This window comes from Sorex fumeus, unplaced genomic scaffold (genome assembly GCF_029834395.1).
Source record: "Sorex fumeus unplaced genomic scaffold, SorFum_2.1 ptg000061l, whole genome shotgun sequence".
NCBI classification, from domain to species: domain Eukaryota; kingdom Metazoa; phylum Chordata; class Mammalia; order Eulipotyphla; family Soricidae; genus Sorex; species Sorex fumeus.
In genome coordinates this window covers 30,355,276-30,380,181 of record NW_026606118.1, presented here as the reverse complement: position 1 = coordinate 30,380,181, position 24,906 = coordinate 30,355,276, and positions in this window count along the sequence as shown.

Sequence of the window (24,906 nt, the reverse complement as noted above, 5' to 3'; positions counted from 1 at the left end):
GTCCCCTGAACACTGCCAGGAGTAATTTCTGAGTACAGAGCCAGGAGTAACCACTGTGCATCTCCAGGCGTGACCCAAAAATATAATATATATATATTTTACTTTGGGTTATTTTGGGGTGCATATCCGTGGTGTTCAGGGTCTATTCCTGGGTCAGTAATTAGGGTCTTGCTTTGGTGGTTCTCAGAGAACTACATGGTGCTAGGGATCAAAACAAGGTCTCCTACAATGTATGTATTCAATCCTTTGAACCCTCTCTTTGGCCTGAGGGCAGTTTTTTATTGACCCTAGAAGTTTCTGGAACAAAGACAAAAATGAAAAAACAGGAAAAATTTAAAGTGTGTGTGTGTGTGTGTGTGTGTGTGTGTGTGTGTGTGTAAACCAGGAGATGTCTAAGAAACTTTTGACAAACTTGAGAGAAAATTTTTCAAACACTTTGTTCTTATTTCCCAGTAACTTCGGCAGAAAGCATTTGATACAATCTTCAGACTGGGAATTGGTTCCTGAATTGCTTACCGGTGCTTTATTGTATTAATCATCACCACCAAATAAACTATTAGTCACTCCGTTGTATATGTGGCTATACTTGCATTTACCTGATAGCAACTCACTCCTGAACTCCACCCTTATCACAAAGATTTCTTTTCTTTTTTTTTTTTGGTTTTGGGGGTTACACCTAGCTGGACTCCAGAATGTGCTCCAGGTTTATTCCCGGCAATGTTGGGGATCCATGTAGTGCTAAGGATTGAACTCAGGGCTACAGTATTCCAAGCACACACTCCAGCTCCCTTTGCTAAGAAAACAGAAAAACCTGGCCTTTAGGCAAGCTTTCTGTTCACTCTCATCTGAAGCCTGGTTTGTTTGCTCTGGTTTCCAAAGTTGGTCTGAGGGAAGGAAGCAAAGCTCCTCCTGCCATAGGTATTTTTCTACAGGTATCAGCTAAGAGGCTTTTTTTTTAATGTTTAATAACCACGTGGAGGAACTTTTCTATTGTGTGGTTGTCACGTCTAAGCTTTCCATTGTTGGCAGTCAGGTAGCTCTCCCCCAACCCCCACCCCCCCCCCCCAAAAAAAAAGAAAAGAAAAGAAAACATCTTCCAACTCCCAACCACTGCCTGACTTGGGACCAATGGGCAGAGGTGCTGCTGTAATGCCATTAGTGAAAAGACATCAGATTTCCAGGCATATCTGCTTTTGCTGCAACTGTGAAAGCTGCAAGCGCCTGTTTCCTTTGAATATCAAAACCCAAGACTAAAACATTAAAAAAAATCTATTTTCTGATTCTTGTTTTTGTAATCACAAGACTCTTTTTGACAGGTTATTAAAACTTTAATGTTGATATGGGGGGGGGATGTTTTCTTGTTTTTTGTTTTGGTTTGTTTCAAGTGCTCAGTGGGTTGTTTTAGAATATATTGAAAGGCAAGGTAGAATTTAGTTTTCTGAGGATAGTGTTGGGCTGTACTGTCTCCCTGCATGCCACTGGGCTCTACCATAGAAATTCTAGAAAGGTGCTTTGGAGAAGAATGCAAAGTATTTAATATAAGTAATTTTTGGTTTTGTTTTGTTTGGGGGCCACACCCAGAGATGCTCAGGGGTTACTCCTGGCTCTGTATTCAGGAATTATTCCTGGTAGGGGCTTGAGGAACCATATGAGATTCCTGGGATTGAACCTAGGTAAGTGCCCTACCCATTGTACTAGCTCTCTGGCCCATAAATAACTTGTAATTTAAATAATTAACTATTACATATTTTCAGTTTAGTTCTGTTTCAAGACAGATCATTTGCTGTTTCAGGTCACATGGCTAAAATGACTTGGGGTGAAATATATTTTATATGAAATATATATATATTTTATGGGCCGGAGCGATAGCACAATGGGTAGGGCATTTGCTTTGCACGCAGCCTACCCAGGTTTGATTCCTCCATCCCTCTTGGAGAGCCCGGCAAGCTATCAAGAGTATCTCGCCTGCACAGCAGAGCCTGGCAAGCTCCCCGTGATGTATTCGAAATGCCAAAAACAGTAACAACAAGTCTCACAATTGAGACATTACTGGTGCCCGTTCAAGCAAATCGATGAACAACGGGAGATCCTTTAATAAATCTCAGTATAGTTTCAGTAGGTTCTAATATATAAATTTGTCTAACTTTAATAACAAAACAGGTTGATTTGGAAGAGCCCAGATCACTTTGATTTTTCAAAATATTTTTAAAATTTTGAGAGAAACACACCCAGAAGGACATAGGGCTCACATGTATGAGTGTCAATCATTGCAGGATTCAGGAAAAGCTTTGCACAGAACCATCTTCACTTACTCCCAAATATTTTCCCATCTTCTGATACCCTCTCATAAGAGACAAATTGAGCATGAGTAAAGTATTGTTCTCTAAGCTTCCTCTTGCCTGATCTCAGCTCTACACTAATGAAAGTAATTTTGACATAAATTTGACTTGTTTCTTCTAATTTCATCTAACTACCCAAAGCTTAGTGCTGTGCTAAGCTTGCTAAGTTTGCATTTAGCTTGCTCTGGTATCCCCATTAATAATTCACACAATTTACAAAGGCTATGCGATTTTAAAATCTCTTCTTTGTAGATTAGGTTGATTTCAAGACAGAGTCAGATTAAAGTAAAGAAATTTTGTAATTTATAGTGATCTATTTTAAACTTTGATATTTTTTCTAGAAAAGTATTAGATTGGTTTAATCATTTTATTTTACATTGAAGTTAACTTATCAATAGCTAAGACTTAGAGTACAACATATATAATGTCAAGAAATGAAATAATCAATCATTCAATATATGTAGTCATTAAATCTACATTCTTATTTTCTTTTGCTTGTTTCAGAAAGATAACAGAGGTGAGTTTAAATTGATATGCTAACATTTATGTAGGGCCTATTGTAGACAGAATTCTATTTTGATGACTATGAAAAATCACCAAAAGTGTGGAAATAACTTCTGCACACTGGCTCAAGTGAATTAAGGAGGATGGGGTCTTCCAAGATCTTTTTTTTGTCTAGGTTTTCTATTCCTGGCTATGCTGCAGTGTGTCAATAAATAAACAACATAACTCAGTCTACTGGAAGTTTGGGGATTCTCACATTCAATAGTCATTGGTTGTTCTGGAGTTAATGAAGCAAAGCAAGTGTGTGTGTGTGTGTGTGAGAGAGAGAGAGAGAGACAGACAGACAGACAGACAGACAGACAGACAGACAAACAGACAAAGATAAACTTCCTTCTACAGAGCTTCCAGCACTTTGGAAGAAGCCTCTCCAAACTCCACATTGCATCTGGGAAGTAAAGGTATGCTTTTTCGTATTTGATATACTGTGGAAAAAGTTGTCAGTTCTTAAGAAGGATTTGATCTTCTGGTGAACGCCCTTTGGGTGGTAGGTTCTCCCTGCCTCACAGGCCTGAGAATGTGATGGGTGATGATCTGGGCATACATGCAGTCTCCTAATGAAATGTGACAGTGTTCCCACTGGAGGAAGGCCTCCAGGGAGAGGCCAAGGGGGTGCTAGTAGTTAGGGAGAGATTTGCATAATTACATTCACCTGAGGGATTCCATTTACTCAACAATGGCTCTCATTGTGGTAAAGCCAGCAGCTGGCCATACTGTTGAACCGAGTGAGCTGAGCTCTTGTTCTTCCCAAACAAATGCTTGGACTCTGAAAAGTGACAATTAGCATTTTGAGTGGTATGTAGTTATTACTAGTACAAATGTTAGCTTAATGTGTAACTCTATATTCTGAGTCCTGCATTTGTCTGTAATGTACATCACTTCATTAACAGGATATTGTACTAGCAGGATGACACACTATTAGTAACAGTCTAGCAGAATGAGGTACTATTAATAGTACATTCACACAGGCGTTACGTATACTGTGGAGAGCTTCCATATAAAAATGCATAGTTGGGACATATGTGTTCAAGTCCTAGAACAAAGTGTGATGACTCTTAAAATACAGGCACTGACCCCAGTGTAGCTCAATGGTAAAATTATTTCACCAGGTCCTGGGTTTAATCTTCACTATACACATATGCACACATACCACCTACACACCCCCTCCCCGGCATCCTCCCCCAACACACACACATACGCAATAGGTTTTCTCATTCTGGTACAGTCTTATTCTTTGACTCCAGAAGATTAAATAGGATAGAGAGATGCTGATGGTATTTAGGAGGTGCTTTAGGGAAGTTGCTGTGGTGCTCACAAGGGTCCTGTTCCCTGGCAGGGACATGTTTACCTAAGATTACAAATAGACAGAGTAGAGATAGGAGACTTTGCAAATACCTGGCAAGGCTCATTTCCTGGCCCACATTTACATTAAAAAGGGGAGGTGCAGGGAGTGGAGGCGAGATAGATTTTGCAGCAGTTCCTTTTACTGTGCCCAGCAAGTCTTACACTTTCTCCATCAAATTAAAAGCACAGGATTTTTTGAGGAAAATAAGTTTCCCCAAAGGGTTTTGTCTACTCTTAGCTTTTCATTAAGCATACATTAAAAAAAAATTCACCATTTGTAAGCATTGTGGTATCTAGACTTTCTTTTCTGTGTTTTGTTGAAAAGTAGAGAAAGGTTAGAGGATTTCAACTTCGGACGTACCAAGGTTCTTCATTTGAACCCCTGTTGCTTTCTGCAGTTTCCTCAGGCTCTGATAAGATGGAGAAGTGCAAAATTAGGACTTCAAAGCTAAGAGTCAGCCACTATGTTCCTGTGACTTTGGCCCTGATCCTGTCTCCCAGAGATAGCACCCTGAACAAAGACAGGCAAGCGGGGGCTTTGCTGGGGTGCTGGTTTTAATCTCCCTTCAACATCAGGCAGCAGGAACTACAAGGGAAAGATACTTCAGTGCCAAGGAGAATGTCCACTTGGAGGAGAGGGAGGGAGAAGGGGAAGGACAGGTGTAGGATAACACTGTTTTGTCCTTCCTGCATAGCCTCAGGTAGTTTAGGTAGAAATCATTGTACCTCTCCTGAGAGAGACAGGAGTGAACGGGGATGAGAATGGAATAAACACACACCTCCAAGTGGACATGTGTTCTCCCATCACATTGCTACCATTCCTTTGTGTTTATTTGTAACTTCTTTCTTTGTGCTCTGTTGACTTCTAAATATTGTTTTTCTCTTCTCCCTATGTCCTTTGCATAGTCTATTCAGAGCAATGTCCTTTTTGTATGGACACAAGAAGATAGTATATGCTATGCTTTTGTTATGTGACTCTCAGTGATATTTTCCTCCTGGGCATCTGTTCTCTCACCTAAGCCTCAGCTGCCCTTTACTTCCTGGTGCCCCCCAAAGCAGGTACCCGACAAGGGACTGGATGGAATCAGGGCAAGCAGTAAGCTATGTGCTACCCTGGCATCGAGATGGAGCTGGCCAAAGTGCCACAATTCTTAACTGTAAGTTAAGAGCTTGATCATGAACAAATGCTGTCATGATCCAAAAGTAGTGACGAGACTAGGACCCTGCTAGGGATAGGAAAGACTTTCTGGCCTGAGCACTGTAGTCTGAGATTGGGATGACCCCAAGAGAGCAATTCTATAAGCTTAATGCATCTCTTACTGTGTCCATAAAAAATGATTAATATTATGAATGCTTATATGTTTGTTGGACAAGGAGAGGAGAAACACACCCATGGGATTCCACCCTTGGGTGGGTCATCCTGCTGAAAAAGAATCTGTCCTAGAAGCAGCTCCCCTGAAGGAAAGAACTTTAGCCCTGTTGATGGTGATCACACCTATGTGTAAACAGCCCCTCACCATTTTGGGATTTAACTAGACTGTAAGAGTGGACTGGGGGATAGGGATCCAGAGTGAGAGCCAGAAGGAGAAAGAGGTTCCAGATCAAGGGGCGGGGAGAGAAGAAGAGAGAGAGACAGGAGTGAATAGGGATGAGAATGGAATAAACAGCATCTGATCAATCAACCGGCTTGGCCCTTGTTTTGTCCACTGTCTGCCTCATGGCCCGGGCCACTCCAGCTGGGGGAGCGGCCTGGAGCCCCACAAATGCAGGCAGCTAGGGGGAGAGATGCCGGGGCCTCTTCTTGGCCACCCCTTGGAGATTTTATACAGACAGGGATAGAGGAAATGTGCGCCCTGAGGTCTGAACACGCAGGGAGCTTCAAGTGGGCCCAGAGCTCAGGCTGCCTTTGATTCTCATTCCTATCCCCAATCCCATTTCTGTGCCCACTCAGCCCACCATCTCCCTGCTACCATGGTAAACTTTACAAACCACTCTCCTGCATCTCTCAGTCTGTGGCAGCTGTGTCCAAACTGGTGGCCCTCAGGGCCAACTAGGCAGTATGCCACCCCCAGGCCAAATTTCTCCAGAGCAGACAGACACAGAAAAGCAAATCTGTTTCACTTCCAGGTCCTCCAGTGTTCTGAAATTAGATAAACGATTCTGATCACATGAAATGACTCAAACTTCCATAAGGTATTTTTCCAAAGGAATTTCATTTCCTCTCTAAATGGTTCATAAGATCTTTAGGTTGAAGGGATACAGGCTGAGATTTCCCTTTTTTCTTCGCTCCTCCCATCCCACCCCATTAGACCAGCTCAGATCTCCTGCCCTTAATGTTTTCCCTTATCAGGTTAATGGATTATTTCCCTTGACCTTGATCATCTCCTCATCACCACCAGGATGACCCTAATTAATAAAACTTAGCTAATGACTTAAGGAAGACTAGAGTTCATCCAAAATAGGAGAGAAGGTGTTATTAAATACCAGAAGATAGAACTCAAAATAAATTGGTCCCTTGCCATTTTTCTTTTTTTTTCTTTTTTTTTTCTTTTTGGGTCACACCCGGCGATGCACAGGGGTGACTCCTGGCTCTGCACTCAGGAATTACCCCTGGTGGTGCCCAGGGGACCATATGGGATGCTGGGAATGGGTCAGCCGCTTGCAAGGCAAACGCCCTACCTGTGCTATCACTCCAGCCCCTCCTTGCCTTTTTTAACATAAATAATTTGAATGGTTTAGATTATCCTTAAACCCTAACTTTAACTGCTCCCTGCCCCAAGGTCTCTTCTTCTCAATATTTCTTTTCTTTCCCTCCTTCAATTGTAGTTCTCTTTTTAAAGGAAAGTTTGGGTTCTCCCTTATACTCTTATATTACAAACTTAACCTCTAATACCATGAATATGCAGTTGGAGATGGGGACCTTAGTGAAGTGACTGGATTTAGAGGTTGCAAGGGTGGCACCCCCATTAGACATTCAGTGCCCTTATACTAATAAGAGGAGACACCAGATTTCTCTTGCTCTTTGCCATGCAAAGACATGGCAAGAATGTACTATTTACAAATTAGGAAAATGATGTTCACCAGGGACTGAACTTTTTAACTCTTTGATCTTGGGCTTCCAGAATGATAAGAAACCTTGTTTGCCTTTCAAACTGTTCAATCGAAGGTACTTTGTCACTGCGGCCAAAACTGACCAAGAAATTTCTTCTCCTCTCTAACTCTTTAATTGTCCCTGATTGCTGGCCTTCCTCCAGAGGACAATCAGAGGATGCCCCAATTAGAGGACCTATCCCCAATCTCCAAAAGGACTCCCCTTCATTTACAGAATACTTCAACTCTTATATCAATGTTCCCTCTGGAAAACTCCTAGGTCTTGCGTTACAAAAACAATACTCATGTACGTCTCTAAAGAAATTAAACAAGCCTCATTTTCTCAAGGCAAGTTCTGTTATTTCCTTACACAACCCAACTTTTTAAAAAAATTGAACATATCTTCCTAGCTGGAAAGCCCTCTTGACTCTGAGTAGCTAGTTCCCTGTCTGGGTCTGAGAAAATGCCATGCCCCTGTGGCAGACTCAGATGGGAGTCCAGCTCAGCTTAGGTACTCCTGACCCAGAAGCATATTCTCTGCATTATGCTTCATGAGATCTTCTATAAATTCACCCAAAGGAGCCTTTCCTCTTGTCACAGCACTAGACTTAGTGCCTGTCAGTATGAGAGCAGTTAGTGTATGCTACTGGGATTTGGGGATTGTCACTTTAGCCTCTTCTTCTGGTCTAAGTTCACGTTGAGGGAAAATGTTGCTCAGGCAGTCAATGTGTTTGGCACAGAATGGAGAGTTCTGTGTTTACTGAAGGAAGTCAGATGTGAAGTATTGGTTAAATAAAGCAATTAGGAGGTCACTAGTGGCCCTGGTCACTCCAGAAGAAATACTGGGATTGAGCTCTCTTGGGGCTACTGCCCGGGGGTGCTGGCTGGGATCTTCACACCAGAGCCAAGTCAGAGTACGAGAGGGATAGAATTCTGGCTGTAATCCAGTCTCCTGGCCATGCCCTCTGGCCTGTGTGCTTTATCACGTGGATGGCTGCTGCATATACTCTGACTTACTCAGAGCATTGTACGTTTGCCATATGTAGGGTGGACAAGCCATTTTCAGTGTTCACAGAGGCACTGTGTTTGCTAGTTGAGTCTGTGTTGGTGTGGGATTCCCACCTCCTGAGACTAGGGTCTGTAGTTCTTTCATTCCTTTTCTTCTGTAAGGTGTAACAATCTATTACCAAGTCAAGTGAAGTATTTTAAAAGTACCACTGTATCACTGTATCACTGTCATCCTGTTGTTCTTCAGTTTACTCAAGCGGGTGTCAGTAATGTCTCCAATCCTCCCAGCCCTGAGATTTTAGCAGCCTCTCCTTACTCATCTTTCCCAATGATTGGAGGCTCTTTTAGGGTTAGGGGAATGAGATCTGTTATCATTACTATTTTCGGAATATTGAATATGCCACGGGGAGCTTGCCAGACTCTGCCTGGGCAGGTGGGATACTCTCGGTAGCTTTCCAGGCTTTCCAAGAGGTAAAAAGTACTACTATTGCCACACATTTGGGAAATGTTCAAAGAGCCCAAGATGTTTCCACCAGTACCTCAAACTCAACATGTACAAAACAGAAACCATCATCTGTCCTGCACACCTGTTTTTCCTCCAGCATTTCCTTCAGTGGCTACATCTTTTGGCCCAAGCGAGAAGCCTACCTGAACTACCACCCCTTCGCTATGCCTACCTGTCCTATAGGGTTCCACTTCAGCAGGCTAATTTGGGTCCTGTCCACTCTGTTCCTTGCTCACTGCTCTGCCTCAGTTCATCTCCTCTGGACAGATTATGTGAATTGTTTCTTGTCATCTTCTTATTACATCTGATTTTTCCTCAAATGTTCTCCCGAACAGCTTTCTAAAAATAACTGTATTCTCTTACAAGCCTTGCATGTCACCCCTTTCGCTCCATGCCCTCTGGGTGAGTCTGGATTCTAGTTAAGCATACTCATCCATATGTTTCTCTACCAACCTACCACTCTGCCCAACTCCAACTGCTGCACATAATGCAATTTTCCAAGACACCAAACTCCCTCAGGTTTCATTATCCTTGCACATGCTACTCCCCATGCCTGTGTTTTTCCCTTTTTCTCTGTTGCTGGCATCATTGATGAATTTGAATCCTATTGTATTCTCTGTCTTCCTATAACTGTATACCTACTCATTGCAGCACTTTGTATTTTCATGAAATCATTTAATCTGTTCCATAGGACCCTGATTTCATCAAATGTGATGTATTGTTCATGTTTTCTTTTTTCCAGCATTGAGCTAACACTTATTTAGCATAAAGAACTTAATAATTGAATCAACAAGTATATCAAGAGCTATCCTAAAAATAAGAATAAGTACAGCTGGTGGTATGTAGAGTTCATCTATATCTTTTGGGAAAGAGTAGGAAAAAAACTGTTTAAATTTGTTGTTGCCTATCTGAATATAATAAAGTAGATAAAAGAAATCCTAAATACCCTTGGATAACCCAGGTAGTGAGATTAGAGAAAGGCGGGAAGGATGATTTCCTTTATGACTCTTGTTTGACTTGTCACCAAGAACTTATATTGCGTTTTTTGATACCAATGAAGAAAAGAATAAACAGACTTAGGGAAAAAAGTTTTCAGACGTTATGAACTAAAAATTATCTGATGAAGAAAATAAAAATCCCTAGAAGATACAATAAGGACTTGAGTATTTACTTTGTCAAGAATTTTTCTCTTTTAAAAGAATGTCCATGGACTTCCTTATCAAAAGTAGCTCCAATAAAGCTCTGTGCAGCACTTGGGAACAGATCATTAACTGCAGTGCTGTGGGGTGGGGCAGAGAAAGAGAAAGTTTTAGGTGTCGGTGCCAATTGAAGATCAATTGGTAATGAAGATAAGCCCTAGTGATACTATAATATCATTATCAGGAAAATGATTACACTGGAAAATGTCAAAGGTCAGTATTCTGTAGGAAGGGCACCCAGTGGATGGGGGACATGGGGTGTAGCTTCTTGGGGCAGGCAGGAGATGCCAGGCCATAGACATGAATGCATGTCACCCAGCTAGCAGGGACTGTGTCCAAGTTCTGCCTCTTGATAAGCAAGTCTGCCTCACAGAATGTGAATACAGAGAGAAGTGGGCAATAGTGGGCAGGGCAGAGACTTTATATTTTGTTTTTTTAAAATAGAAGAATCAAAATTAGATAAAGCTAAAACTGGCTCTCATCATGAACACAGCTGAAATGCTAAGCAACTTGTATCATGAGAATGATGTAGGCACACCTCCTCCTTAAGGCTAAAAACATTGTCTATTGAGAGGGAGGAGAATGGCTGGAGGAAACTGGGGGACATTGGTGGTGGGAAATATGCAATCAAGGGATGGGTATTGGAACATCGTATAACTGAAACTCAATCATGAACAATTTTGTAACTGTGAGAACACAGTGATTTCAATTAAAAAAAAAAGTACCTGTCAAGGAAGTAGGCTGGAAGGTGGGAGAGAAAGTAGGAAAATGAGGGAGGGGTAGAGGCACCGAGTGGATAGGTATTTGCTCCTGCATATCACTTGGAACCCAGTGGCTGCTTCTAGAAAGAGCCAGTGAGGAGACATTAGAGGATAAAAATCTAGAATAGTTAGCAGACACTTTAATAACAAAAGTGAAAGGTAAATGCTTCTACAGATTTTTATTTCTTTATATTTTATTGTCAGATCTTGATCCAAGCGATACAGTCCTCCACCCCAGCCCCCAGGAAAGCAGAACTCCAAGATTTTTAGTTATCATCTCCCTACCAAAGAATAACTGCTTTTACTGTTTTTTGTTTTGTTTTTGTTTGTCAGTTTATAGATTCACTTGCCCTAGTTTACATGATTGCTTCCATCAAGGTGGGGAATTCAGTTATTTTAATGTTTCAAATATTTTTTATCCAACCCACAGACATGAGCCTTTGGGGACACAATGATATCTACATGGTTGTGGTGATCTTCTTTGCATCCTTGTTTGCTTCATCATTCCAACCAATGTTTCAAGACAATTTACTTATCACATGTTTTAATAATTAGTCTTTCCATAGTCATTGGAAGCAGAGAACTTAAGAACAGTTATCCTATTATATAAGAAAGGGGAAAAATTAAAGATAAAAAACACGGTTAAGGAACTTGCAAATTGCATTGCTAGTTAATAATCGAGCTGAATTTTGAATATAGCTGAAAACCCAGAGCTGTGAACCTAAATGCCACATGTTCTCCCTCTTAGCACTTTATTTTTCATTTGATATAACAGGATACAATTATTATATTAAATTAAAAACACCAACTCTCTGCACTACTGAACATCCTCAGAGGAGGTTGGGATGGAGATAATTCTGTGACAATTTATTTTATGTGTCAACTTGGTTACACTGTTAACGAGGTGCTCAGTTTTTTGTTCAAACACCAGACTAACTGTTGTTGTGGAGGTGTTTTTAGATGTGATTAACATTTAATTCTTTAAGAAAGCAGATTATCTTTGGTAATGTGGGCATCCTCATTCAAAATGTTGATGATTTTTAACAGATCGGGGCCCCCTGTGAAAGGAGTTTATACATACAAACTTGTAATTGCAAGATAAATACTTTCTGTATGTGGTAATTAGAGTTAGTCCTGTAATATGTTGTATTTGAAAATTGCTAGAAATTACATTTTAAGGTAAAGCTTCTCAATACAAGGAACCATTTCTTTGTATTATCTATATGAGATGATGAGTATTAACTTATGTATTTAGCAACACATGGATGCCAACTAATTATGCTGCATACCTTCAACTCAGGCAGTACTGGATGTCAAATATCTCAGTATATCTGATAAAAGACCAAGATCCCTATAAGATGAACACTTTCTAGGTTTATAATTGTGTAGATTAATTCTAAAATGTAAAACCTTTCTATGTATATTTGATAATCTATCCACATACTCATTATCAACATATACAAAAATCATGTGTACAAATACATATCCATATGTTACATGTGTTTGATATATGTATTTATAAAAAGATGGGCAAATTGATATAGATTTGGCATATAATAAAAATAGTTCAACCAGAAACACAGTATAGTGAATTGGATTCTTTCAAACTCTTTAAGAAAGATGCACACTCTTGGACATACATTTTATAAAATTTATTTTTATTTATTTATTTTGCTTTTTGGGTCACACCCAGCAATGCCTAAGGGTTACTCTTGGCTTTGCATCAGGAATTACTCCTAGCAGTGCTCGGGGGACCATATGAGAACCTGGAAATCGAACCCAGGTCAGTCGTGTGCAAGGCAAAGGTGCTAACCGCTGTACTATCACTCCAGCCCCTCTTGGACATACATTTTTAAAAACTTGTCAGGTTTCAAATTTAGGTCCTCACACTTGCAAGGCATGTACTCTCCCTGAGCCATATCCCCACTCTTGGTCAACACATTGATCCTATTAAGCTCCATTTTTATGGAGAACCCTGGTTAATATACTCAGAAGAGGTGTAAATAGAGTTAGAGAGTCAGTTCACAGTATCTGCTACTATTGAGGTAAGAATGAATATTAGTGGAGATGGAGATGGAGATGGAGAGAAAGAGAGGAGGAGGAGGAGATGAAATGAATCTCCAGATTTCCAGTCTGAGTGGCAGTTCATTCCCCTGACCATGATCAGAAAGACATACACAGTAGGAGGTATCCTGTGAGATACCTCATTAACATTTAGCAACTTTGAAGAGGCAGTTAACATTTTCCAAATACAACCAAGTTCCATGCATCATACCTGCCCCAGTACATGAACAATTTTATTCCTCATTATTTATTCCATTCTTCATTCACTAAGTAATTGTTAAGTGCCTTACAGTGTCAGGTACTGTTGTAGGCTCTGAGGGACAATGCTGAATTAAATATGAGTTCACTTTTTTATATATATATATTTTGCCTTTTGGGTCACACCCAACAATGCTCAGGGGTCACTCCTGGCTCTGCACTCAGGAATTACTCCTGGTGGTGCTTGGGGGACCATATGGGATGCCAGGGATGGAACCCTGGTCGGCTGCATGCAAGGCAAACGTACCCGCTGTGCTATCGCTCCGGCCCTCACTTTTATTTTTATGTTTTTCAGTCTGATTTAAGTGTGATACACATAAATATGATCCAGTTCAGAGAGAGATTGAGAGAGCTCAGATTCTTGTACCTCTTGACAATTTCCATCACGGTTTCATTATCCAGTTCAGTGACATAACGTAGGTCTAAGCTGGAAAGTTTCCTTAGCTTGGTTAGATGGATGACTCCCCACCAGAGCCCCTTGGAGGGGGGTGGGTTGAGTTTCCCTCCTCGCCCCAAGCAGAGCCCAGGCAGCTGAAGACCTTCAAAACCCAGCCACAGCCATGTTTTTTTTTTTTTAATTTTTATTAGTGAAACACCATGAGGTACAATTGTAAACTTCCAAATTTTTGTACTTGGGTTTCAATTATACAATGTTCGAGTACCCATCCCTCCACCAGTGCCCATTTTCCACCACCACAGATCCCAGTATCCCTTCCACCCTCCTTACCCCAGATCCCACCTTGCCTCTGTGGCAGGGCATTCCCTTTTATTCTCTTTCCTTTTGGGTGCTTAAGACCACTCTCCACATGCTAGGACGAGCCTCACACATGAAAGAACTGGCAGAGGAACCCAGGTCTGCGGGACTTGGGGTTGAGATCTCTAATCCTGCTTGGATTGGTTTGGGCCTCCTCCTCCCACATCCCCCATCTTCCAGTAGCTAGGCGTTACACCCACATACTGCCCCCAGCAGCTGTGTTATCCCATCAATGGCCAAGACCCAGAGACTATAAAACCAAGCTTCCAGAAGCGACCTCTTATTGTGTAGTTCTCGCTCTCGAAGAACCCAGCAGGCTACCGAGGGTATCCTGCCCACCTTGCAGAGTCTAGCAAGCTCCCGGTGGCATATTCGATATGCCAAAACCCAGTAACAATGATGGATCTCATTCCCCTGATCCTGAAAGAACCTCCAATGTGGCACTTGCTAAAATCTCAGGGCTAGGATGAATGGAGACTTTACTGGTGCCTGCTTGAGGAAACTGATGAACAATGGGATGATAGTGATTACTGTGATACACATAAATATTCAAAGAAAATGATTACACAGATTACAGTATAAGGAGGACTTTGAACAGAGACATGGTAGAGAGCGACAGGGGATGAGTCTTCTCGGGATGTATTAAACTCTGATTCACCAGAAAGCTGTCTGAATTGTAGGGTGAGATAAGAGTCGGAATAAAATAAATATGGGTTCTCTAATGAGTTAGTAATAGGAACCCAAGCAGAATCCAAGTGCAATCACTCAGTGGTCCCCCATGCTGAGTCTAGTAACTGAATGAACCTCTGTGCTCTATGAATAAGCATCGTGACCAGCTGGTTAGGCCCAGGCCTGGGTGTGAGAACACCATAGGGATCCCTGGAAGATGAGATGTTGCAGGCTGAAGGCAATGCATAGGGGTGCTCCTATTCCTAAGTGAACAGAGTCTCTGGCATATAGTGGATCCTCCATAAATATTGGTTGATGAATTAAGGAATATTTTGATTGAAGATGAAGGAGAATTATAGTTGCGTTTTGTGTCCTTTTTTGTATCTTGAAGTTCTGGTCTCCCTGGATAAAACAAGTCACTGTTAGGAAGGACGGGACCATGATTAGCAAATGACTCCATTCTTGTTTCCTAGGTGTCAACGCTAGCTTTACCCTGGTGGGACGTGACTCAATTTTAATGCTCTGGCCAAAGTCTGAGCCTAAATATTTCCTTAGATTTTCCAGCTCGCAACTCTGAGGTATCTATCCCCAGCACACCCCATTGTGGTCGCCCCACAATAGTCTGAAAATTTTAAGAAGATGTTACTAAATGATAAGGGGGTGAAAAGACTAATGGGTCAGAGAGATGGCACAGGGGGAAAGGTGCTTGCCTTCATGTGGCCAATCTCAGTTCAGTGCCAGCACCATAGTGTGTTCCTGAGCACCGCCAGGAGTTCTACCTGAGCAAAAAACAGGAGTGAGCCCCGAGCACTGCCAGGTATGGTTCAACCTACTCCCACCTTCACTCTCCACCCCACAAAAGGATTTTAATTCTGCAAATTGAATAAGGCTTTTCCATCCATCCTCCACATCAAGTTCCAGTCTGACCTTGCTCTGGAGGAGCCTTTACATGGCTCAATAAGGATCCTCCCTTTACCTGAGAACCCACCCACCTCCTCTATTTCTACCCCAGCAGGTGTTCTTGCCTGTCTGAACAGCATATCTCTAGCAGAACAGAGCATGCACAAACACATCATTCTTCTAGCTTTATCCTTTCCACACATAAGAAATATGTACTTTTCTTTGAGAATACTAAGTTCAGCTCCCCAGAGACCATGCTCAACAGTCCCCAGGACAGGTTAAGCTTTGCAGAGACAGTTGGTAGATACTCAGACAAGAAGGTTTCCATTTCTCTTCCATATCAGAGGATTAGTCAGCCAACCATATGACATGCCTTGGAGCTATTTTCAGCTCTGTTTTAACCTGTTGAACTCCAGAGAGCTACTTCTGTATTTTTATCTTGTTAGGCTTCCTTTGAGGCAACAAGTGTAAGGGAGTGAGGTTAGAAAGAAATATCTAATAACTTTCAAGCAAGCAGTCTAAAAGAAGCACCTATGCAATGATTATAAAACTATGCAGCTTTCCTGTGCTCTTATTGGATGTGTGGAAGACCACAGAGTTTCGAAGTGAGGTACATGGAGAAACACATTTAAAGTTTAAAAATGTTAAAACAGTTCATTTTTTAAAATGTTAGATCAGTTATTTCCCCAGCTAGCTGATGAGTGCAGAATTACTTACTTTCTGTTGAAAAGGAATGATAATACTCTTCAACCCTTAAGTCTAATATATAATCACAGATGTCCTCATGGAAATTCATCTAGAGATCAGCTGGAATCCTGGGCCTGCTCCTTTTACTAACTTTGGATCTGGGCAATGATTCAAAGTGTCTGTTGGGGTCACTTCCCCTTCTGTGTTGAGAGGTTGGCTTGAGAGTGTGAGCTCTCACTAATAGGGCAAGGACTCTTGCTCATTTCTGGTTGTACTCATTGTCTTCAGGGTTGCCGCAATATAATAGCACCCATGGAGCTGCTTACATAGTAGAAGTCAACCAATTTTTCACAGTTTTGGAGTCTGGAAGCCCAAGGTGAAGGGGCCAGTAAACTTCTTCTGAGCCCTCTCTCCTTGGCTTAAAGACAATGACATCCTTGCTGTATGCGCTGTGCTTTGATCTCAGTGCATGGAGTTTCCTTGTGTGTCCAAATTTCTTCTCAGGAAGACATAGGTCATATTGAATTAGGAGCTCCCCTCATGACTTCATTTTAATGTAATCATTTCCTAGAGGACCTTGTCTTTAAATGTAACACAATCTAATGAATTGGGCGTTAGAATCTACATCTACAAATTTTGAGGTGACACATTCCAACCCTACTACTAATCACTGTAAGTGTAATTTGGTGTTTGACATGCGGACTACATGAAACGTTAAATTAACTCAGGAGCTTTGATAATGGCATTGGTGAGACACGACACCAGAGCATCTGATGTTTAAATTACCTTTCTATTAGCACATTTTACTGGTCACTTCTTGTGTGCTGATGCTGGCATGAGATCCCTCCAGCTATAAAATTTGTGTGGGGTTTCTGGGTTATGGCTGCATGTAACCATATCTCTCAGACTCTGAGTCTGTGTCACTTCCATGGAGGCTGACTATAAATGCTGTGGCAAAAATGAAGCTGCCCAGCTGTCTTTCTCCCACCCCCTATCAGCAGAAGCCTGACCTCACCCACTGGAAGAATGCATCTCCCTCTTTCCGTTACTTCCTTCAAATTGGGAAGGGAAAATATAATCCATTGAGGATATGCTCCTTTTTCTAGGGATGAACGGGCATCTCAACACTATACCCATTGTCTGCTCTGAGCTTCGCTCTACTAGTCTTTCAGAGAAAGAGGGGGAAGAAAAACAGCCCAAAACTTTGATCCCTGGGGAGGTGAAGCGGAAGTTGATCTTCACCATTAAATTTTTTTATAGATAGCAAAGTCCATGCTTCCACCTGCATCCAGAGCAAGAGGCAGCTGGCAGAACAAAGCAGCAGAGAAAAATAGCTGACCAGAATCACTTAAATTGCCCATGTACAGGTGCAGCTTGTTTTTCATCTTGGAGGCAGTCTCTAGTGATTGACAATGTTTTACCCAGAGTACTTAACCCTTTTTTCCCCTAAATGAAGCAAAGAATAAAGTCTCATGGTTTAGAAACCAATTCCTAAGCTTCTTTGTGTTCTAAAGAAATCACCCCACATAGATGGGAGCATTATCTTCATCCAAACTAAATTTTAACGAAAAAAGGCACTGGAAAATTAGATAGAAACTCTGAAATATGATTGTTAGCTTTGTTGGCAAGGTTGAGGTGCAACTTTGGTATGGAGTGGCATCCAGATAGAGGCGGCCCTTCTGTTCCTTTAAAATGGGAATGGCACTGTGTCATGCATTCCCTAGAATTCGGTTTAAAGACCTGACCTAGACAAGCAATTCCCATTTGATCCTTTTCATCACCAGGAAAGGATTAATTGCAGGAGGCATGTGACTGAGAGAAGAGGCACTGACCTATTGGCCAGTTTTAAAACTTTCGAAGATGAGAAACTGAGGTGGGGGAGTTGGGGAGGTGTTACCTCACTTGTCCTCCAGGTTTGTTTCCTCAATAATGACTTTCACTGTATCACAGGTGGAATTTCTTTTCAGAGCTGGATATCGGGACATTAGCCACCGAGGGCATCCCTTTCAGAGGAGTTGTCTGGGTCATCTGCATGGAATTTTTCTTGCTGTCACTGGCCTATTATGGAGGACCAAAGAAAGTGGCAAACATGATGGGATGAGTATGATCTCTAATGAATGAATAAGTAAACAGAGAGGTACATAACTATTTCATAGAACTGCCACAGGGTTGAAACTCTGGAAGGAGGCCAAGACCAAGGCAGGAAGTACCTTTAAAACAGTGAGCCCTCCTTGGTAGAAGGGACCATTTTTCTGAAGATTCCTGTTTAGCACTTGAGGAAAAGAGTTCCAGAACTCTGGGTGGAACCCTCCTTTCTCTACCTCCTTAACAGATGGCAGTGGTGGGGAGATGGGTGGTGAAGGGGTGTAGGGGGTTCAAGGGAGAAACTGTTGACTAAGTGATAGTCTCCAGAATAAGATGGTTTCACATTCTGGTAACTACACTGTAAATCACCTCTTTGCTCCAGATTCCTGAGGTAAATTTTCTCGAAAACTTAAATGCCTAAATGCACTATAACCTGAGCACAGTGCATTGACCTCAGAAAGCCTCACAACCAAGGGTCAATGGTTTGACTCTTGAGTGGAAAAAGTGACACACAGAAAACTCTGACACATCCTGTGGGAATCTTGGTGAATTTCCAGTTTACCACATGCCCAAGAAGCCTCCCACTCTATGGTTTTGGCTTTAATATTGGCCTCTGAAATGAGTCAATGCAAGGTTGGGGGTATCTGTCCAGATGTTCAGGTCTTCATACTCAATCCAGTTAATCTAGAAGTAAAATAATTAAAGGAACTCTGTGATCTGGAAACCAGTCTATCTCATTCATAAATCAAACTTTTGGTATGAGTCTTGATATATCTATGTGGCTAAAAACTATGGAACTAATTATTTTTGGAATTTTTATTAATTGTTTTGATCCCAGACATGTATAACAGATGCTAGTGATTATGCATGAAACAAAATACTAAAATTAAGCAGAAATTATATCCTTGCACCATAGTGATAAATCTATTGAGGCAAACTTGGGTTCATGTCAACTTAATCAGAACAATAGGCTCTGTCAATCAGATAAAGATACTATAGGATGTAATGCTTTGGAATTAACAATCTTGAGTTCAGACATAACTTCTCTCCAACTGAGTTTATGTTGAGCATATGGAATCTGCTTTTGCTTCCATCTATTCATGAACCTCAATATATATTCCTTTCATTTGGATTTATGTGACCCTGAGAATCTGGAAGCAGAGACCTCCTAAGCCCAAAGGGATTCATGGGGTAGTTGTGAGTTGGTAGTTTGCATGGCTACTCCACGAGGGGAAAAACTCAAACCACATGCATTCTAACAGATTTATGCACAAGGGGTTATAGTCTAGAAAATGCTCTAGACTTTGGATATTCTTGGCCTTGGGAAAAAAATTAGGTTTGTAAAGGTAATTACCATTATTTACAGTACTGAGGGCAAAGCCCCACCCTGGGCTTCAGGCCAGGGGATCTGAGACTGGAGTCTAGTGAGGTGAGCCAACTCAAGACAAAAGCACAATTATTCGGACAGAAAAGCCAACACTGGTGGTAGTGGGCTGGAGGAAATACCCACGCAAGGGGAGGTGTGTGCAGGGAGGGGGCTTTCTTTGAAGTTTTGCATAAATCTTGTAAAATGTTCCCCCCTATCTTCTGGAAATAAAGATTCTCAGTTTTCAACCCACGTCTCATAGTAAGCTGTGCCATAAGGAAATAAACTTCCTTCTTACTTGATTTGCCAATTTTTGAGACCAAACTTGGAATAAAAGAATTTAAGGGAGAATTAAGTAAATAGGAAACACTGTGTAAAACGTTGTGCAGATCCCTCACTTTCTCGGCAGAAAGGAATTCAAGACCCAGAGACCGCTGGTTTACATTCTGAGCCCACTCACCTTTCAGGGACTTCACCCTGCCTTCCTTACTGGTTCATGTCCATTTCCCACATCTTGGGAGAGTTTTTAAACCACAGAGTTTAAAAAAGTGTTGCTACAGTACACGTGGTTCTCCTAATCAGAAAGTAATGAGCTAATATCTAACTTCTCGCACACATTCCCTTAACTATGCCGTATCTTTTTTCTTCATGCCTAGATGATTGTTTGTGCTAATGTTATGAATGAATAACAGGAAAAACTTGAAGTGTTGGCCTGCCTGGAGACACGTGCACTTTGAGGGGAGCCTTGAACAGTGACGGAAAGTGGAAGCTCTGGAGCACCTCTTTGGATGGTGTAACACAGAGACAGATTGCTCACTGGGTGCACTGCTTATCCCTGTTTTCCAACGCAAAGGGGTTTAGGTGAAAGCTCACAGGAAGCTGGATTTCCCCTTCCAGTTTAGGAGGAAAATGCTCTTTGGAAAGCGGATGTGGTGAAACCATTGAAGACATCAGTCTGCCCCTTGCCACTGCACATGCCAGAGGCGGACACCTGATAGGACCCCTGCCACGGGTGCTGCAGGCCCAGTCCGCCACCCCACCCAGCAGCAAAGAGGAAAGGGGAATTACAGGCGTCCAGGACTTGAAACACTGCTATGGCCCCACCTGAATTTCAGGTGCCCCAGGGAGTCCTTTAAACCACCTGGAACTGGGGCTGTTTCAAGGTACAGATGCAATATGTTTGTCTTGCTTTTGTTTGCACCTGAATACAAGTACCAGCTGGAAACCAGGAGGTGTGGGGCATTGCAAATAATTTTGACTGTAAATAAAGAGAAAGTTAAGAGTTGAAAAGCCAATGCTGCTCCCTGGCAGAGTTGTTGGCGGGAGTGGGGAGTGGGGGAGGAATTAAAGAGGGAGAGAGTGAAAAGGATGAGAGAGAAGGGGGAGGAAATTGATGTAATCTGGGAAAGACAAAATTATCAAGAGAAGTAATCGGCAATGATGAGCTCCTGCTGTACATTTTCTTGATATGTATATATTTCCTTATAAAATTCACCCTCAATCCATTGAGATGTGAAAAAAAAGAGCCCATGATCTGTCTTGTTCAGTATTGAAGGTATCCACTGTGTGACAAGCACTTATATAATATTACATTTTGTATAATTTAATATTATATTAAATAGTGAATAAGTGATGAAAAGATGTTAATGCTATAGCCATACAGTTAGGACAGAGAGGGTAGGTTCCCTGTCCCCTTAGGCCAGTGAATCAAGGGACACCTCAAGGAGGAAGTTCTTACACAAACCTTATCTTTCACCCTCTGTGTGGCCTCAGATATGCTGCTTAACCTTTCTGAGCTTCAGGTTTACAAAAAATTGATGAAAAAAGAAAAAACAGGGGCAATAATGAAAGCTACCTTCTAAGCTTATTTTGAAAATAAAATGAGATAAAGCTCACTCCTTTTTCTCCGGTGTGCAAAACATAAATAAAAGTCCTGTCAAGGAGTTTCCTACCTAACCAGTGCTTTGCAAATATAGCTACCATTAAAATCAATCAGTTGTCACAAATAACTACAATATGACTTTCCTTTCCCAAGTTATAATGGCACAAGACAAAGTGAGCTGAAATGATGAAAAAGTTGGTTCAATCAGTTTTTGAAGGGAATTATCTGTTTGTGCTCAAAGTGACTGACTTAATAGGATAAATGTCAGACACATTTTGTTGGCTGTGTAGACAGTGAGTGTCATGGAGAGGTTACCTACAATGGCCTCCATTCTCAGGTAAAGGCCCAGACTAATGCTGATATCCCAAGTAGTTACACTAATCCTCAGGAAAGTGATAAGATCAAAAGTTGAAAGCACATCAATTGTAGAATAAACTGTGTTCAGCAGCATCTCTAAAGGTGGTCATAAGACATCTGAGTTCATAAGTCAAGGCCATAGGCAGGCTGAATCTGGGCCAAAACATGCTGTACCATCTCTTTGCCCCAGTCAGCAGGTCTGTGTGGGATTTGTATGTATGCCCTGGGGTCTTCTGACACTTAATTTTTTTTATTGAATCATCACAAATTATAACAAAGTTATTTATGATTGAGTTTTAGGTATACAATATTCCATTCTGAAACTTTTGACATAAACACTTCGGAGCTGGATATTGAGCTTGTTTGTTGAACAGACTTGTTTGAAGTTTTTGGAATTTTTTTTAGGCGGTAAAAAAAAATCACTCTAGTTTAGAGGGTAGTGAGGATGACTGGAGTTCACTAATTCGCATGAAACTATCTAACAGGAAGCTGTGACTCCTTAAAGTTAGATAGTCAGACTTAGCAACAGTGATTCCAAGACTACTTATGGATAAACACAGGAATCTTTTCTCTTAGAAGACTATTTAAATGTTATGAAAGCAATAGTGGTCAAGATATCACATTAAAAAAAAAAGATGCCACATTCAAGGCAGGGTTCAGGAACACAGAGTTTAGGTGGCTTTTGAAGGATTTTTACCCCCAGATGAATGGGAATGCAAATTATTATGCAAATCATATGTAATCTCCTGGATAATTTGCCTCATGAGAAGTTGAACACATAAAAGGAAGACTATAGTCACATTTGAAGAGTGTATTTTATGTAAATAAAGTGTTACGCAGAATGTAATGGGGTTTTGTGAAAAGGTACCTGCTCTAGGTGTCTCTCTCCTTGGATCCACTCACTCCTGAGGAAACTGAGGTGACAACTAAGAATAGTTTTTATAGTTTAATGTTGAATTCAAAGGTGTGGCAGAACAGTTGATATTTACTTAAACCCTTTTCATAAACCCCCTATTCTTGCTGGTGTTCAATATCTTAAAAATAATTATATTGCATTTGGGGAAATCCTTGGTTCTTGAGAAGATTTGAGAAAAAGGATTTTGGCACTTTCTGCTCACTCCTTTTCCTTCTGTGTGCAAAACATAAGTAAAATTCTTTTTTGTTTGATTTTGGGCCACACTGGGTGATAATCGGGGCTTACTCCCGACTCTGGGCTCAGGGATTGCTACTGGCAATGCTTGGGAGGCTATATATGGCGGCAGAGATTGTACTAGGGTCAGCTTTGGGCAAGGTAACAGCCTTGAACCCTTTGTACTAACTCTCCAGCCTCATGACTAAGATATTTTTAGAATATCTAGGAATGGCTCATGGCCTTGCAAGCATAAGTTTCTTAAATTTGATCCCCAGTGCTGCCCACATATAATGAGCAGGGCTGTAGAAGCATTTGCATCAGGCAGCTCTTCTGAGATTCCTGTGTAACAACAAACTATGCAACCTCTAACCCACAGTCCCATGTCCATGAGCTCAACTAGTGTGTGTGAATACCCAGGTAGCAATACAACTAGAGATGTGGGAGTACCAATGACTACCGTCACAACAAAGGGAAAGGAAGAGGAAATTTTCTTTTACAAGCTCTTATTTAGATTCTATCTTCATATTTTAATTTCTTGCATTAAATAAGCAATTATGCAAATACCTTCATACAAGAAGTAGAGAATATGAATCCTGGTTGGAAAGAACACAGCACCATGCAGAGGACAGCTTAATTCTGATCAATAGTATGCTAGGCAATAATCTGTGATTCATTTAGACAATCTGGCAGGCTACCGAATGTAACCTGCCCACACGGCAGAGTCTGGCAAACTCCCTGTGGTGTACCCAATACGCCAAATACCAGTAACAATGATGGGTCTCATTCTCCTAACTCTCCTAACTCTAGCCATGAATATGGCACTTTTTAAAAAATCTCAGGGCTAGGATGAAGGAGACATTACTGGGGCCTGCTCGAGGCAATCAACAACAGAATGGTCGTGATCATGATCGTGATATACATATATATGTATGTGTGTGTATACAAACAACACTTAAAAAATTTTAATGAGCTGGATAGTAAAAAGTTAAGGTGCTTGACTTGCATCTTGCCAACTCCACTTTGGACCTGAGCACCCCTAAGTTAAAAAAAATTAGTGCTAAAAAACTATTGATGGTCTTGAATTACAAAACAACATTTAGAAAATAACTAGCTATTGATATGGAAGTCTATATCTAGTTATATAGTAAAAATAAAACAAAACAAAAAATTACCCCTATATATGCCTAGATGTTATTTCCCTTGTTTTCACTTTGTTTACACTTTTACCTATTTTCAACCCTCACTGATTTAAAGTCATCATTACTTATTATAATTAAGTTTTAAACAATGTTTTAAGTTTTTTTTTTTTTTTACGTTTTAGCAACACTTCAGATCCAGAACAACCTTGGAATCATTCTAGTATCAACTTTACCCAATAGGAACACCGGGCATTATCAATGCCTGGGTCTGCAAAATCACTTCTGCCTGGTGTCTGGGGTAATGCTGATTGAAGAATCTTGAACATGGCTATCAGAATCATACCTTTTTCTCCTGTTTCTGCAAATATAACTATCTGAGCTATCTTAAAGTGCATTTTTCCTTTTCCCAGTTTTGATTTAAAATTCATTACAAAAATCCATTAAAAAAATCAGTCTGATTCTGTACCTCTTCGCAAATATATAAAGAGTAGTGCCTCATAGTGTTTCCTGAAGGGTTAATAACTGAATTTTGAAGGGATACTACCAGGTACAGCACTACCCATGCTCTACAAAGAATATATACCTTCAGTCATATATGAAGGTGAGAAAATAATTTAGGATACTTTTCAAAACTGGGGCTAATAATACAGGTTTGCATTACACAGACACATAGATACACATACACACACACACAAATCTACTCATATATTTGCATTCTGCACATGAAGTGGAGTGAAGAATACAAAAGTTTCCCTACTTTGTTTCCTATTCCATTGGGTTATGCAGCGTGGGGATCTAAATGAACA